Genomic DNA, 14,890 nt, shown 5'->3' on the forward strand with positions numbered 1-14,890 from the left:
AACAAGAAGAGGAGGAGGAGGAGAAGAAGATGAAAAAGATGGAGGAAGAGGAGGAAGAAGAGGAGGAGAAGAACAGCAAGAAGAACAAAAAGAAGAAGGAGAAGAACATGAAGAAGAAGAGGAAGATGAAGAAGGAGAAGAAGAATATCAAGAAGATGGGGAGGAAGAGGAGAAGAAGAAAGAGATGAGGAGGAGGAGGAGAAGAAGAAGACAAAGACAAAGGGGAAGAAGAACAAGAAGAAGAAGAACAAAAAGAAGAAGAAGAGAAAGATGAAGAAGGAGAAGGAGTTGAGGAGGAGAAGGAGAAGACAAAGAAGGAGAAGAAGAAGAACAAAGAGAAGAAGAAAATATGAAGGAGACAAAGAATAAGAACACGAAGAAGCAGAAAAAGTAGAAGACAAAAGATAATTTTTCATTCAAGTTCTAATCACCAGCTATCTAAGGTGTCTTCTCTGTTTTTAAAATCCCTCAAAATAAACCATGTATCAGACAAAAACACAGAATCAGCTGCTTTTGAACTTTCAGAAGGCGTCTGGAATAAAAGGAGAAGAAAAGAGAGGTTAAGAAGAGACAGAATTTTATCAGTCCAGATGTTGCTCCTAAAAGAAATAATCTGCCATGAACCGTTTCACTGGAATCCAAACTTAAAACTACAACCACCGCATTCCACAGGCTTCAGTCTGATGCAGAATGTAACCCAGATGAAAACAATAGTATAGCTGTCGTTCTCCTGCATTATTTTGGCCTTATTGGGGTTCGGCCAATCCCAGTCGTCGCGGTGACGTCATTACGTTGTTCCCCTCAGCGCGCTGTGTTGTAATTAGCGGCTGCAGCATTCAGGCGTGCAGGAGCGGTGGGGAAGCCACACACGAGAGAGTTGCAGCTCTGTTTTCAGCTATTTTCGCTATTTTAATTGTAATACTTGTTTTAAACTCTTAGGAGCCCCTTATCGTAGCCAAATCAGAGACGGACGACGGAGTGAGAGAGTAGATGCAAATCGTGGAACTGGTGAGTTTTACTATGGCTTTGTTGATAGCTTAGCGTTAGCTTGTCCTAGCCTTAGCCTGTTAGCCTAGCCTCCGCCATTGTTTGCCACTTTTCAATGCAGTTATGCCCTGTTTCTACCAAATGTATTGTATGTATATGGAAGCCCTGTTGTACCAAGAAATATTAAGTGGTTGTTTTCCATCTTTTGTGTTTATTCACTGTTTGCATATTTGCACAGCAGTATTAGACTGAAGCACTTTATGCAAATCATGCACTATAAACTATGCACTTTATTTAATATTGTTCAACAATGTTCCATTTGAATTTAATTGAACTATTTTAGTGACTACTGACTATGAATTTTGACCAATGTGATTAAATATATTAATACATGTATATTTATATTAGGGCTGCAACAACGAATCGATAAAATCGATAATAATCGATTATTAAAAGCGTTGGCAACGAATTTCATTATCGATTCGTTGTGTCGCGCGATTTGTGCGTCACTCGCCATGTCGCGGAGCGTCTACTTCACCTGCAGAGCTTTGTCAATGCTGGCTGACGGAAATAAAGTTTTTTTTTGTTTTTTGTTTTTTAAAAATAATTCCACCTCTAGAGCGAGTTGAACAGAACGAGGTGGCGGCAAAGCGAAAGTAAATTCAGAGTAATTTCAACCGAACGTGACCGACACGGAGAAAACAGTCAGACCGAAATCCTCAAAAGTGTGGCAGCATTTCACGCTTCACAAAACAACAAACATGCGTAGCATGCAAGCTTTACAAAAGTGATATGATGTACGGGAGCACCACAATGATGATGCAGCACCTGAAACAGAAACACGTTGGAGTCGCCGATGAGGATGAAGGAGCTCAACAGCAGGTAAGTCACTACATTATCCTATGTTTGTTCTGTTTTACAGTGAGGAAACGTAACGTTAGTCTCTCTGGTAGCTCTCCTGATGCTAGCGTTTGTTAGCTGATTAATGACAGTGATAGGGCACGTGTGTGTGTGTGTGTGCGCGCGTGTGTGTGCGCGTGTGAAACTTTTTATTTCACTTTAATCAGCTTAAGCAGGGTTTGAATATGCTTTATAAATAAACGTAACTTGCCCACAATGGTGATAATAATTTAAAGATTAAGCCTCAAGTTTTAATTTTCTCACAAAGTCTGAGTGAAGACACTGGTCTGTGTTGGAGTGAAGCAGGATGAACTGCATTTAGACCGGGGTTAAAGTAACTTATTTAGTATGTAGTATTTTTTATGGTGCTTGTCCTATCTATCTCTCTCTCTCTCTCTCTCTCTCTCTCTCTCTCTCTCTCTCTCTCTCTCTCTCTCTCTCTATCTCTCTCTCTCTCTATCTCTCTCTCTATCTATCTATCTATCTATCTATCTATCTATCTATCTATCTATCTATCTATCTATCTATCTATCTATCTATCTATCTATCTATATGTGTGTGCGTGTGTGTGCGTGCTTACTTTGTGTTTTGCTCTTTGGACTACTTACTTGCCTTAACCTAATACTGCAAATAAAACAAGATAATTACTGAGTTGTTGTAAATTGTGCTATAATACATACTCAAACTATACTATCTTTCTCCTTTCATGAACAGCAAACAATGACAGGCTTCATGATGAGAAGACATCATGTCCACCACAGCAAGCAGCTGTCCTGACTGAGAGCATCCTCAACATGATGCTCACTGGCATGAGGCCTGTGTCGATGGTTGAAGACGAAGGCTTCGCTTCAATTATCTTATTTGCTCTGTCAGTCCAAATCTTCTCTTTCTCAATAAAGAGGCGGAAATAAAAAATGTGTTGTTTTTTTATCCGATTCATCGATTAATCGAAAAAATAATCGGCCGACTAATCGATTATTAAAATAATCGTTAGTTGCAGCCCTAATTTATATTTGATATTGATTAGAATATTTACATTTTAGACTATGGACTCTAGTACATTTAGTCCTATTTATTGATTGTGTGCACACTGAAACTAATCAACTTTTAGCTACAAGCTATTGGTTTATTTGATTTAGAGATTTATTGGGAAGTTTGGGTCTGTTCTCTAGGCCAGGTCCTTGATTGATGGCGAGCTTAATGGAGCCCTGAACCTAAAGCAAAGCAACTGCTGAAGAACTGAGTCGCACCTCTCCTGCCAGGCTGGTAGGGGGCTCTTTGTGGCCCACAAACTCTCCCCACTCAAAACCTTGAATTGTCCGCCTTGCCCACATACAATCTTTTTTTCCACAAACCCCTCCCATGCGCACTTTTCCTCCTGGACAATCACATTCAACCCAGACGTGGGTTACATGAACTGTGGGTTGGGTTGGTACATCGGGGTCAATTCCCAAGTGTTGGGAATTTTGTGGACTCATTTGTGCTTTGCATTGACATTCGAATTGTATATCAATGTTTCTGAGTCATGTCCTGAAGTTGCATAGTTAATGAATTATTTTGAATATTCATTATTGAATGGCCATTTGTGAGTTACTGTTTGTTATTCACTGTAAATATTTGCACTGTTGGCTGTCTTGTATGTTTAAAGAAATATTCAATATATGGTACCTGCAAATACAAAATCAGCTTCCTGTCTACCCTCTCCTTGAGCCGAATTTAGTCTTCTGATTACTAGCCTAACGAACCTAAACACTTCTGGTGTTAGTAAACCAGTTCTTTACTACTTACCTACTACACAGGTGTTACATAAAAGTGGCAAGCTAGCCAGGAGAGAGTATTGAGAGAGCTGAATATAAATACATTTTAAAAATTTTGACATTGATGCAAATAAGAAAAAAAATGGATATTTTGGAGAAACACGGCATAAAAAATTCCGAACGCTGTTTTAATTAAATATGCAAATAATGGTGAGACTGATGATGAGGTAGTCGCTTTTGTGAGCCAGTATGGAAAAACATCAAAGGTTGAGTTAATAACTGAATCCAGTAGTGCCTTTTATGATTCGATTGTTGTTGAGTTTGAGTCTGGGGAAGCTTTAGCTGAAATTCAAAAGATCTTGCCATACATTTACATTTGCAGTGATGTGAAAGTAACATATGAAATTACTGAACTTTCTATTGCTTGTTCTGAATTGGAAGGTAAACTAAAAACCCAAGAGTATTTGAGTGATTTGAAAAATTTGGCTAAACTCACAGGACGGGACTATGCTGAAGTCCTAAAGGGTGTAATGTTTCTACTGGGCCAGTCCATCACCGAGCAGAGTTTAAGTGAAGACCAGACATCCTTACCTACAGAAAAGAAGGGGATACTACCTGGCTCCAGTACAAGCCCTGCCCAGCTCATCAATGCTGCCACCCTGAGTCAAACGCAAGGAGCTACAGCCACAGCCCAACAGGTAGAGGGTGAACAACCACACGGTGCTTCAAATCCCAACATCCAGAACACCTCAAGGCCGTCACTGTCGGCCATGTCGTGCCCCGATCTCAATCCACCGGGGGTCCAACGGTACGTGGTTGAGCACATTGTGAAGACTGATGACAATGTAGCACATATGTCCGCTCAAAGACTCAGATTATTTTCCGGCAGAGTTCCAAGACCACAAAATGAATCGGATTATGACACATGGCGCTCTGGTGTTGATCTCCTATTCAAAGACCCTGCTGTTTCAGATCTTCAACGCTCAAGGAAGATATTTGAAAGTCTTTTTCCTCCAGCTGCGGATATGGTGAAACATCTCCACCCAGAAACTTCACCAATAACTTATCTCCAGATCCTCGACTCGGCATATGGGACAGTACAAGATGGTGACGAACTGTATGCTAAATTCATGGAGCTGTTTCAAGATGCTGGTGAAAAGCCATCTGCATACTTGCAACGTTTGCAAGTTGCTCTTAGCTTGGCTGTGAAGAGGGGAGGAGTCTCTGCTGCTGATTTGGACCGGCATCTATTAAAGCAATTCTGTCGTGGCTGCTGGGACAACTCGCTTATATCAGAACTACAGCTGAAGCAGCGCAAGTTCCGCCCACCCTCCTTTGCAGAGTTTTTGCTGCTACTCCGAACAGAAGAGGAGCGAGAGGCTGCGAAGGTGCAATGTATGAAGCAGCACCTCGGCTCAAAAACCAGAGCCGGGGTACATGCCCAGTACGCTTGCTCTTCGCCAGAAGAAAGCAAAGTGGACGCACTGACAACCATCACTCAACAGCTCACACAGCAGCTTGCCGACATTCAAAAGCAGCTGGTGTCTCTAACTGCTCAGTCTGGTCATAAGCAGTCTGCTCCATCTCGACCAACTCATGGCAACAAGTTCAGTGAAAGCCAAAAGACAAGTAAACCTTCTCGCTCCTCTCGAAAAGCTCCAACTACTGTTCCAAAGCCCGGCTACTGTTACAACTGTGGAGAAGATGGACATATTAAGACTAACTGCGACAATGATCCAAATCCCTCTCTTGTAGACATGAAGAAAAGACAGTTCACAGAGAAACAGAGAAAATGGCAGAATTCGACCCACAAGAGCATTCCATCTTTAAACTAGACAGAGTTCCTGTTGAAGGGCAAACGGGAACTGCTGCGGACCGACAACGTCCCACCAAGCAGAAACCAGTGGTGTGTTCCAACCAGTCCACTCCCAATGAAGTCACTCGACTGCCAAAAGGTCTTATTGGATCAAGATGTGCTGGACAAGTCAAAATAGCTGGTCAAGACTTTTCGGATCACAAGTGACCACAGTGCCAGTGTCCATCTATAACTGGCATTTTTCACATCAACCCGTTAAGTCCTTGTGTGAACTGCTGCAAGTGGAGGGAGCGGCTGGACAAGAAGTCCCATATCTGGGTTATATTGAACTGACACTTACCTTTCCAGCTGAATTCATGGGTGAAGATTCTGATGTCAGCACTCTGGCATTGGTGGTTCCTGATGGCAGACCAGGTTTCCAATCTCAAATTCTGATTGGCATGAACACGCTGGAGCCTCTCTATGAGCACTATATAGAGAGTGACAGTGCACGCTATAATCCATCTCGGCATGGCTACAGAGTAGTCCTCCAGTTACGACACCAGCAGTCCCAAGGTGTCAGCGACAGTGTGGTGCGATTGGCTAGCAGATCTCCAATCAGCGTTCCAGCTGGTTTCACAGTGGTTCTTCAGGGCTCTGTTCGGCAAACTTCAATGCCTGCCAGCAGATGTGCCCTCATCGAAGCCCCAACCACATCACTTCCTGGAGGGTTGTGTATAAAGAACTGCCTGATTACACTGTCCAGCCATGCATCACATAAGATTCCGGTAATGGTGACTAATGAATCTCAGCACGATGTCACTCTTTCACCGTTGAGTATCATCGCTGAACTCTCCATGTCACCACGGGTTCTGTCCCAGAGTGTTTCCATAAACGCCACACAGCAGAGCTTTACAGAAACAAATTTGAACTTCGATTTTGGGACCTCCCCAATTCCTCTGGAGTGGAAGGAGCGCGTGGTCACAAGCCTTAAAAAGATTCCAGAAGTGTTTTCGCATAATGACCTTGATTTTGGACGAACCGATCATGTAAAACATCACATCCGCCTCCACGACGAGACTCCATTTAAACACAGAGCACGACCTATCCATCCTCGTGACATTGAAGCGGTCCTTGAGCATCTACGGGACCTGTTGGAGGCCGGGGTTATAAGGGAATCGGAGTCACCCTTTTCATCGCCGATCGTAGTTGTCCGCAAAAAGAACGGAGATGTGAGACTTTGCATTGATTATTGTAAACTAAACCTTCAGTCAAAGATGCGTACGCACTCCCGAACTTGGAGGAATCATTCGCTGTACTCACCGGATCCCGTTGGTTTAGTGTCCTTGACCTCAAGTCAGTATACTATCAGATAGAAATGGCAGACGCCGATAAAGCCAAAACCGCAAATTTAGCGACGTTGAATTTGAAATCCTGAAATGTGAGTCTGTTGACGCAACGTTTTCATAAATCCTAAAGGAGATTTTTATTTAATTAGGAGGTGAAAACATTAATTTTTAGTGTAATGTGGAGTTAAATGAGGTTCAAATTAAACTCAAGCAGGAATTAAACGGAGTCAGAAGTAGAAATAAAGTGCAATGAAAACAGATTACATAAAGGAGACGACGATAAGCTGCTCCGTCAGATAAAAACTCTGCTTCGTTGGCAGCAGCAGAGACAGATTTGGAGTGGGAGACATGCAGCAGCCTTCACTTTACTTTCTGCTTTTTGGCTTCAGGGATCTTCAGCGGCGCCAACAAACCGCCTCCTCCTCCGTCTGAAGATGTTAAACCCACCAGGAACCACAATCCTGCAGCTTATAGGGACCAGTGTAAGACCTGGAAACCAACAAACCACCTCCTCCTCCATCTGAAGACATTAAACCCACCAGGAACCAGAATCCTGATCCTCTGCAGCTTAAAGGGACCAGTCTAAGACCTGGAAACCAACAAACCGCCTCCTCCTCCGTCTGAAGACGTTAAACCCACCAGGAACCACAATCCTGATCCTCTGCAGCTTAAAGGGACCAGTCTAAGACCTGGAAACCAGTCGGTCGACTCACCGCTGCTTCATAGATTTATGACAATATAATAATAACGATAATAATAAAATAATATTAATGATCATCATCGTTTTTAATAAAATAAGAATAGTAAACCTGACAAATTTCTGACAATAAAATAATAATACAAGTAAAATGATAATAATAGTAATAATAACATACCTGACAGTACATTTCTGCCGCAGAAACTTTTTTCCCTCAATAAATTTTCCGACTTAAATTTTCCAACTATAAAACTTGTGTTCACTTTTATGTAATTTTGTAATTAAATGCATAAAAGTTTCTTTAAAATAACTCAAACTGATCCAAACAGCAGCTCTTACCTCAGAATTAAAAGCATTTCTGCAGATAAAAATGTAATTGATTTAAATTAACTCTAAGTCACAAACATTATTTCCATGAGTTAGCGTGACATAAAAATGCTGCATCAACTTAATATTGTGACTAATTTAAACTCAGATTTCTGGATTTTAAATTCAAGTTAATTAAATGATCTTGATGATTTCAACCTGCTGCAGGTTTCTGATCCTCTGAACTTTAAGCAGACGAGGTTTGCTCGTTGTGCAGCCGAGTTCTGTGCCGTTGTTGTGAGAAACAAACGTCTGATGACACATAGATGTAGACGGCGTGATGTTTGCGTGAGCGTGTCATGGCTGTTGCCCGGGGCGACGTGTTCCTTCATTAGCATGGACACACTCGGTGGTTTGTGTTGACTCAGCGTCCTGCTGTCGCTGACACGCTGCAGGGCGGCGAGTGGAGATTCATCCGCCTCTAAAAGTAGTCCCAAAACAGAAAGTCCTAAAGTGAAGCTCCCTCAAAGGTCTCAACAATTCATCCTGACAATGTTCATGAAAAATAAACAAGAAATTAACACAAAAATGATCAGTAAATCTGTTTAAATGCACAAAATTAGATCCAAATACTCAAGAAAGCAAGGAAGGAAGTACTAAAACATGTCATTTTATGTCTCATTTTTGTCATATTTTGTCTTGTTTTTCTCTTTTTTGTCATTTTGTCTTTTTTTTGTTGTTTTTTCTCTTTTTTTCTGACTTTTGTCATTCGTCTTATGTTTTTGTCATTTTCTTTCTTACTTTTGTCATGTTTTGTTTCATTTGTGTAATCGTTTGTCTCATTTTTGTTGTTTGTCCATTGTTTTGTGTCTGTAACTTTTTGGTCAAATTTTTTGTCTCTTTTTTTCATGTCATTTGTGTATTTTTTTGTGTCTCATTTTTGTAATTTTTGTTTTTTGTCTGACTTTTGTTACTTGTCTCATGTTTTTGTTGTTTTTTCTCATTGTTGTCATTTTCCATTTCCTTTTTGTCTCGCTTGCATCGTTTGTCTGTTTATTTGTCGTTTTGTTTCTCGCTTTTGTCATTGTTTGTCACGTTTTTGTCTTTTTTTTTTGTCTTTTTTTGTTGTTTTGATCCTCCAGTAAATCCTCTATGGTTCAGTTCCAGATGACTAAATGTTGTGTTCCTTTGTTGACACTCTGTCATCTGGAAGTTGTAATGTGGAAATGATAAACTGAGGCTGAATGTTGATGAAATTGAATTTGTTTTTCTTCATAAATTTCAGGTTGTTCATGATGTTTTGTAAAAACATAATTCCTTAAATGTAAACATTTTTGCACTAAAACAAAGGAACCATTAAGAGTTGTGGTTATTTAGAGGTTATTATGCTGTGATTAAACTGGAGATCAAACTGGGCTGATGTGGAATCTGAACTAAAATGAGTTTGACACCCTTGATCTGATGGCTTCAGAAAGTTGCTGAGTTGGTGTTCTGAGAGGCACATTTAGCTGCTGCCGCTGTTTGTTTCATTTCTTAAGGGTAAAAAGGTGTGACACATCCAGAAACTTAGGATAAGTTTGAGCTGTTGGTCCATCTGGTCCTGTTGCATTGGTAGTTTGTATAAATGCAGATGCTGTTCATGAAAAAGACCTTTTAAATTCTCAAAACGCAAAATCAACACAAAAAGATCCAAAACCACCACAAAAGCATGCAAAATCAACACAAAAGATGTAAAGCCACTATAAAAAGACATAAAATCATCATGAAAAGATGCAGAAAATATTATGAAAACATTGAAAATCTCCAGAAAACAATTGAAAGGACCATGAAAAGTGGAAAAACAATCATTGTAAGATGCAAAATGACCTTAAAAAGACACTCAGTCACCACAAGATGTAAAGCCATCACCAAAAGATGAAAAATCAACACAAAAAGATCAAAAACCATGTTAAAAACATGCAAAGTCACCAGAAAAAGATGCAAAATCAACACAAAAAGATCAAAAACCATGTTAAAAACATGCAAAGTCACCAGAAAAAGATGCAAAATCAACACAAAAAGACACAAGATCATCACAATAAGATACAATGCCATCAGCAAAAAGTGCAAAAAAAACCCTCAAAAGATGTAAAACCGCTACAAAAAGACGTAAAATCAACGCAAAAAGGCACAAAATCACAACTAATAAGATGCATAACCACCACATAGAGACATGAAATCACCACAAAAAAATTGAAATGACCATGAAAAGTGGAAAAACCATCATGACAAGATGTAAAATGGCCACTAATTAGCCTTCGATCGACACACAGCGTTAGAGCTGAAGACTCTCGGTAGCTTCAGCGTTGGCTTAAATTCCTGTAATCCTTCAGTCTACGTGGGCGTCGCTTTAAAATGTCGCCTGTCAGTCGAGCAGCTGCTTTATTACAGTGACGAGATGACAGAAACTGTTTACCAACTCAACAGTTTGACGTTTCGTGTAGAGTTTGATGAGCGTTTCTTCATTCTGCAGCAGTTTAGACTTTAAAAACACGAGACGAGGAACCACAGGTTAAAATGAGTCTTATTGTCGTGAACACAAAGACTGTTTATCGTGTCACTCTTGAGTTTCCAATGACTCTGAATTTACTGTGATTGAACCATTGAAACACATGAATATTTGCTAATATTTGGTTAAATTTGTCCATATTTACCTAATTTTGGTTCTTTTGGTTTCAATCTTCTGGTTTATCTTTGACTCCTCTGGACAGAATTGGTTCAGTTCAACTAAACTTGTCTTTCAGACTCAGACTTGTTTTTCCATCAGTCCACAGGTTCTTGATGGGTTTAAGTCAGGACTTTGGGGAGACCAGTCCAGACCCTTCATTCCAGGCTGATGGAACCATTTCTTTACCACGTCTGATGTGTGTTTGGACTCATTGTCTTGTTGAAACATCTAACTGTGTCCAAGATCAACCTCCTGCTGATGGTTTTAGGTTTTCCTGAAGAACGTGGAGGTGATCCTCCTTCTTCATTATTCCATTTACTTTGTGTAAAGCTCCAGTTTCACAGAGCATGATACTGCCACCTCCATGCTTGATGCTAGGTTTGGTGTTCTTGAGGTTTAAAAAAAAGTCTAAGACCAGCCCAAGACAGTCTGAAACCAGTCCTAAAAAAGTCTAAAGCCAGGACTAAAATCAAACCAGGCCAAAACCAACCTAAACTATTCCTTTAAAAAGTCCGAGATCCACCCAAGACAGTCCTAAACCAGACCTTATCCAGGACCAGATCCAGAGGAAAATAAATCCTAAACCAACTTTAAATCACGTCCAAAACCAGGAGAACCATGACTGAAACCAAACATAAACCAATCCCAAGAAATTCCAGAACCAGTCCAACATCCAGTCTGAAACCAGTCCAGAAGCTCTTCTGGAAAGCCTCAGAGCATGATACTGCCACCTCCATGCTTAGTGGTAGGTTTGGTGTTCTTAGGTTTTCTTGATTTTTATTTATTTATTTTTTTTAACAAGCGTTTGTAAACTTTTATTCATGACTGCAGAAATAAAACTAACACATTCAGACCCTCTCTCCGGTTTCAGCTCTGAACCGTCGTCACTAACCGCCGCTCCACCGAGCCGCCCCCCCGCTTGGATCACAGAGAAGTTTTCTGCTGTAAAATAAATAATAAAACGCAACCTCATGTGCACTCGAAGCTGCATGACGCCGTCTCAGAGCCCTGGAGAGCCTCTTCAAACGTCGAGTGGAAAGAAAAAGCCGAGGCTGGATAACAGCAGAGTGAATGGAAAACAGCCCAGCAACGGTTTGATTCTCTTTAGGCTCCATGACACAGTTTAAGCTGCTGCTCATTCAAAACCACAGCAGCTGAACGTATGTCAGGGTTTAATAACAGATTAAAACAACCAATCTGCATTTATTCAGTTAAAAACCTCACATGTTCTCATTTAAAGTTCTTGTCTGATATCTCTCGTTTTGGTGACTTCCTGTGTGAATAAATGCATCTCTGAAGGTGAACATCACCTACAAGTTCTGATAATGTTTTAAAGAAAGCATTTTAATCTCCTTTTCAAAGAACGTTTTAATGATCATTTGAAATAATGCTCTCACTATGATGTTGAACGTTAAATACAAACAGAACATTTAACCTGGAACATTTAGACGATGTTTTCAGATTGTTAACAGAACGTTCAAAAGATGCTTTCAAGATGTTATCGAAGCTGAAATGTTCCTATAATGTGATACATCAACAAAGGTGAAACATTTTGCTGTGATATTCGGAGGATGTCTTGGGGATTTTTCCATAAAAACTTTCAGATAATGATCTATAATAAAAACGAGATGCAATGCAACATTCGGAAAATAACTTTAAAAAACATGTTTAGAACGTCTTTAGAGAACCTGATCTTGCCTTGAAGAAGAATTTTCTGCACACTATAAACATCCACAGGACTGTAGGACCTTCTTAGAACATTTTTAGATGTGAAACTCCAAGGAAAACATCACCCTAAAGCACTTCTAGAAAGCTCCAGAGGATGATACTGCCACCTCCATGCTTGACGGTAGTTTAGTGTTCTTGGGGTTTCTTGATTTTTGGTTTTTACAAGCATATGTAAACTATTCTTCATGATTGCAGAGATAAAACAAACACATTCAAACCCTCTCTGTTCATACTATTGATTATTAATAGAATTCATGTGAAAATTTTTCATAAAATGTTTGATAAGTTATTATTTTACCATAATATTCACAATAATAATCTTTCCAAAAAAAGCGCATTAATCAGAGCCATAAATATGAGTTGAATAATCACAAGAATCTATTTTTAATTTATTTTGTGATGATTAATTCCAGTAAACTCTGATTGGTCGGCCTCCTCCTGGAAATCAGTTGATGACTGAGGACAGCAGGTGTTTTCTCAGCTCCACTCTGCTCTGTGTGGTTTCCTGTTGTGTTTGTGTTGTCCTCAAATTAAGGTCTAGACAGAAACACTGCAGCGGAGCGTTGCTAATGCTGCGTCACAACTAAACGCTCTGGGCTTTGCTGCTGCAGATTCACTGCAAGAAAAAATGTGGATGTTACAGAGTCGCTTCCAATTCAGGCTGAAAGTCTGAAGCTCTGAGGAGCTGCAGAGGCGCCTGCCAGTCACAGTGATGCCGTGTTTACACAGAAATGTACAATTCCTCTCATCATCACACCAACATAGACAGAAGAAGAGCTGAAGAAAATGCATTTCTGGCTTTCACAGACAGAAATTTGCACTTTAAATCCTATTTTTAATATCAGCTACATGGAGGTTTTGGCTTTCGGTTCAACCAGCAGCTCGGCTTCCTTCTGTTTAAAGTCTTTTATCAGTTTTCTTTGCATTTTTTACATAAGAAGAAAAGGGGCTTCAAATTAAATGCCGCAAATGTGGGTTACTTAACTAAACATCATCAAAAAAAATATCTTATTTTCAAGTCAAGTTTGCAAACCTGCCTTCCTGAATTTGGTAAATATTAACTCAGATATACACAAGAAAAGCAGCAGAAACACATGAAATCTAAGGGTTTTACTGCAGCTGAATATTTAACTGATTTCACATCAAAATTGTGCAATCAGTAAATTAAGTGAATTAAATGGGGCTGCAATTGAGAAATACGTGTTACGCAGTGAGTCAGATCAAGAATTTAAGCTACAAATGATGATAATTATTCATTAATCAAATAATCAGCGTTAATAGTTTAACCGATTCTTAAATATATTAATAAAGCAGAAACTGTGTTGTAGATCAGCTGCAGTACCTGCTTGTTCCAGCAGGTGGAGCCTCTTCCTGTTTATCACTGTAGAGACCAGAGGAGGCGTCACTCAGACTACAGTTCATGTTAAAGCAGAGAGCATTGTGGGCGTTTAAGCTAGCAACAGGCACCATGACAAAGACTAATGTGGTGGTTAATGACCTCCGACTAGCCAGAACACTCACACTGTCAGCAGCATGTTATTGTTTAAAAAGACAGAAGACTGCAGTTTGTTTTTAGTGCTTTACTGATAAAGAGAGCATTGTGGGGGTTTGACTAGCAACAAACCATTCAAAATATTCATAATTCACAGCTTTGAATGGGTTGATAGTGCACCAGTTATCCATCGACTAAAGTGTGTGCAGGTTGTGTTTTTTGCTCTATCAGTAATGTCTAACGGGGCTCATCACACTTTGTTGGCTTTTAAACAGATTTTCTCAACAAACAAACTGCGTTCATTTCATCTGTAGCATCAATAAAACTCGTCTGAATGAAGTTCAGGACAGTTTTCTACCTGTGAGCTCCTCCGTCATGCAGCTGGACTCTCCGTTCAGCGTGGCGGCTAACGGAGGCCGAGCAGTTTTTGCTTCACTGGAGATGAGAGCCAGCGGACTCAGTGTCAGATTAGCTTCAGAAGTCATTAGCGCAGCTCGAATTTAGCCGAGAGCTGAAGCCCTGCAATGGCTCACTGACCACTTCCATCTACGTTTAAGGTTCACTCTGAAAACTCCTTTTGTTGTTGCTCATGGTGGATTTTCAGATTTAAAGTCGAAAGTATTCCACAACAGGAAGCTAATTTTTAACTTCATAATTTGGGAGAAAACCTCCGGCTCAAAGTGTTTTCAGAAACGGAAAGAGACGTTTTGTTTGTGTTAAGAAAAACAGCTTCTGTTTCGCAGAGATGACTGTTTGAGTTTGTTTCATTCTAAACCAGTGAGCTATGGAGGCCAAATAAACGTCAGGCTACCATCAACGGTTCCACCTTTAACCCAATAAAAACCAGAAAAACTTCTGTGGATGCAACTTTTCCACCAAAGACACCAGGTCATAGAAACGTTATCAGCTGGAGTTATAGACGAACAGCTACAAGTCTGAATGTTCACCATTTCACTAAATAAAGTCAAATCCATGTTGGAACCAGCTGTGAGCATCTGTATTATGGGATGCATCATAGAACAGTTTAATATCTATGACATAGTTATCTGTTTCAGTTTGTCCAAAGTTATCGAAAAATAGCCCAAAATTGACAAATTTTATTGAAATTGCATCAAATCCTTCCCAGAATGGCTCCTAATGTGTCCAGAGTTCCTAACATCTGTCCAAAATGC

At 40.0% G+C, this 14,890-nt stretch overlaps 1 protein-coding gene and 1 long non-coding RNA gene across 3 annotated transcripts in view; one reads left to right on the plus strand and one right to left on the minus strand.

Moving 5' to 3' along the window:
* The window catches only part of adcy8 (adenylate cyclase 8 (brain)), a 134,331-nt gene that overhangs the window by 74,241 nt on the left and 45,200 nt on the right, over positions 1 to 14,890 (minus strand). The window lies entirely within an intron of this gene.
* On the plus strand, positions 705 to 3,569 carry LOC129349806 (uncharacterized). Its single transcript, XR_008602942.1, has 2 exons — positions 705 to 1,008; positions 3,060 to 3,569. It is a non-coding gene; the product is annotated as an uncharacterized LOC129349806 (long non-coding RNA).

The sequence above is a fragment of the Amphiprion ocellaris genome, chromosome 10 (genome assembly GCF_022539595.1).
Source record: "Amphiprion ocellaris isolate individual 3 ecotype Okinawa chromosome 10, ASM2253959v1, whole genome shotgun sequence".
NCBI classification, from domain to species: Eukaryota; Metazoa; Chordata; class Actinopteri; family Pomacentridae; genus Amphiprion; species Amphiprion ocellaris.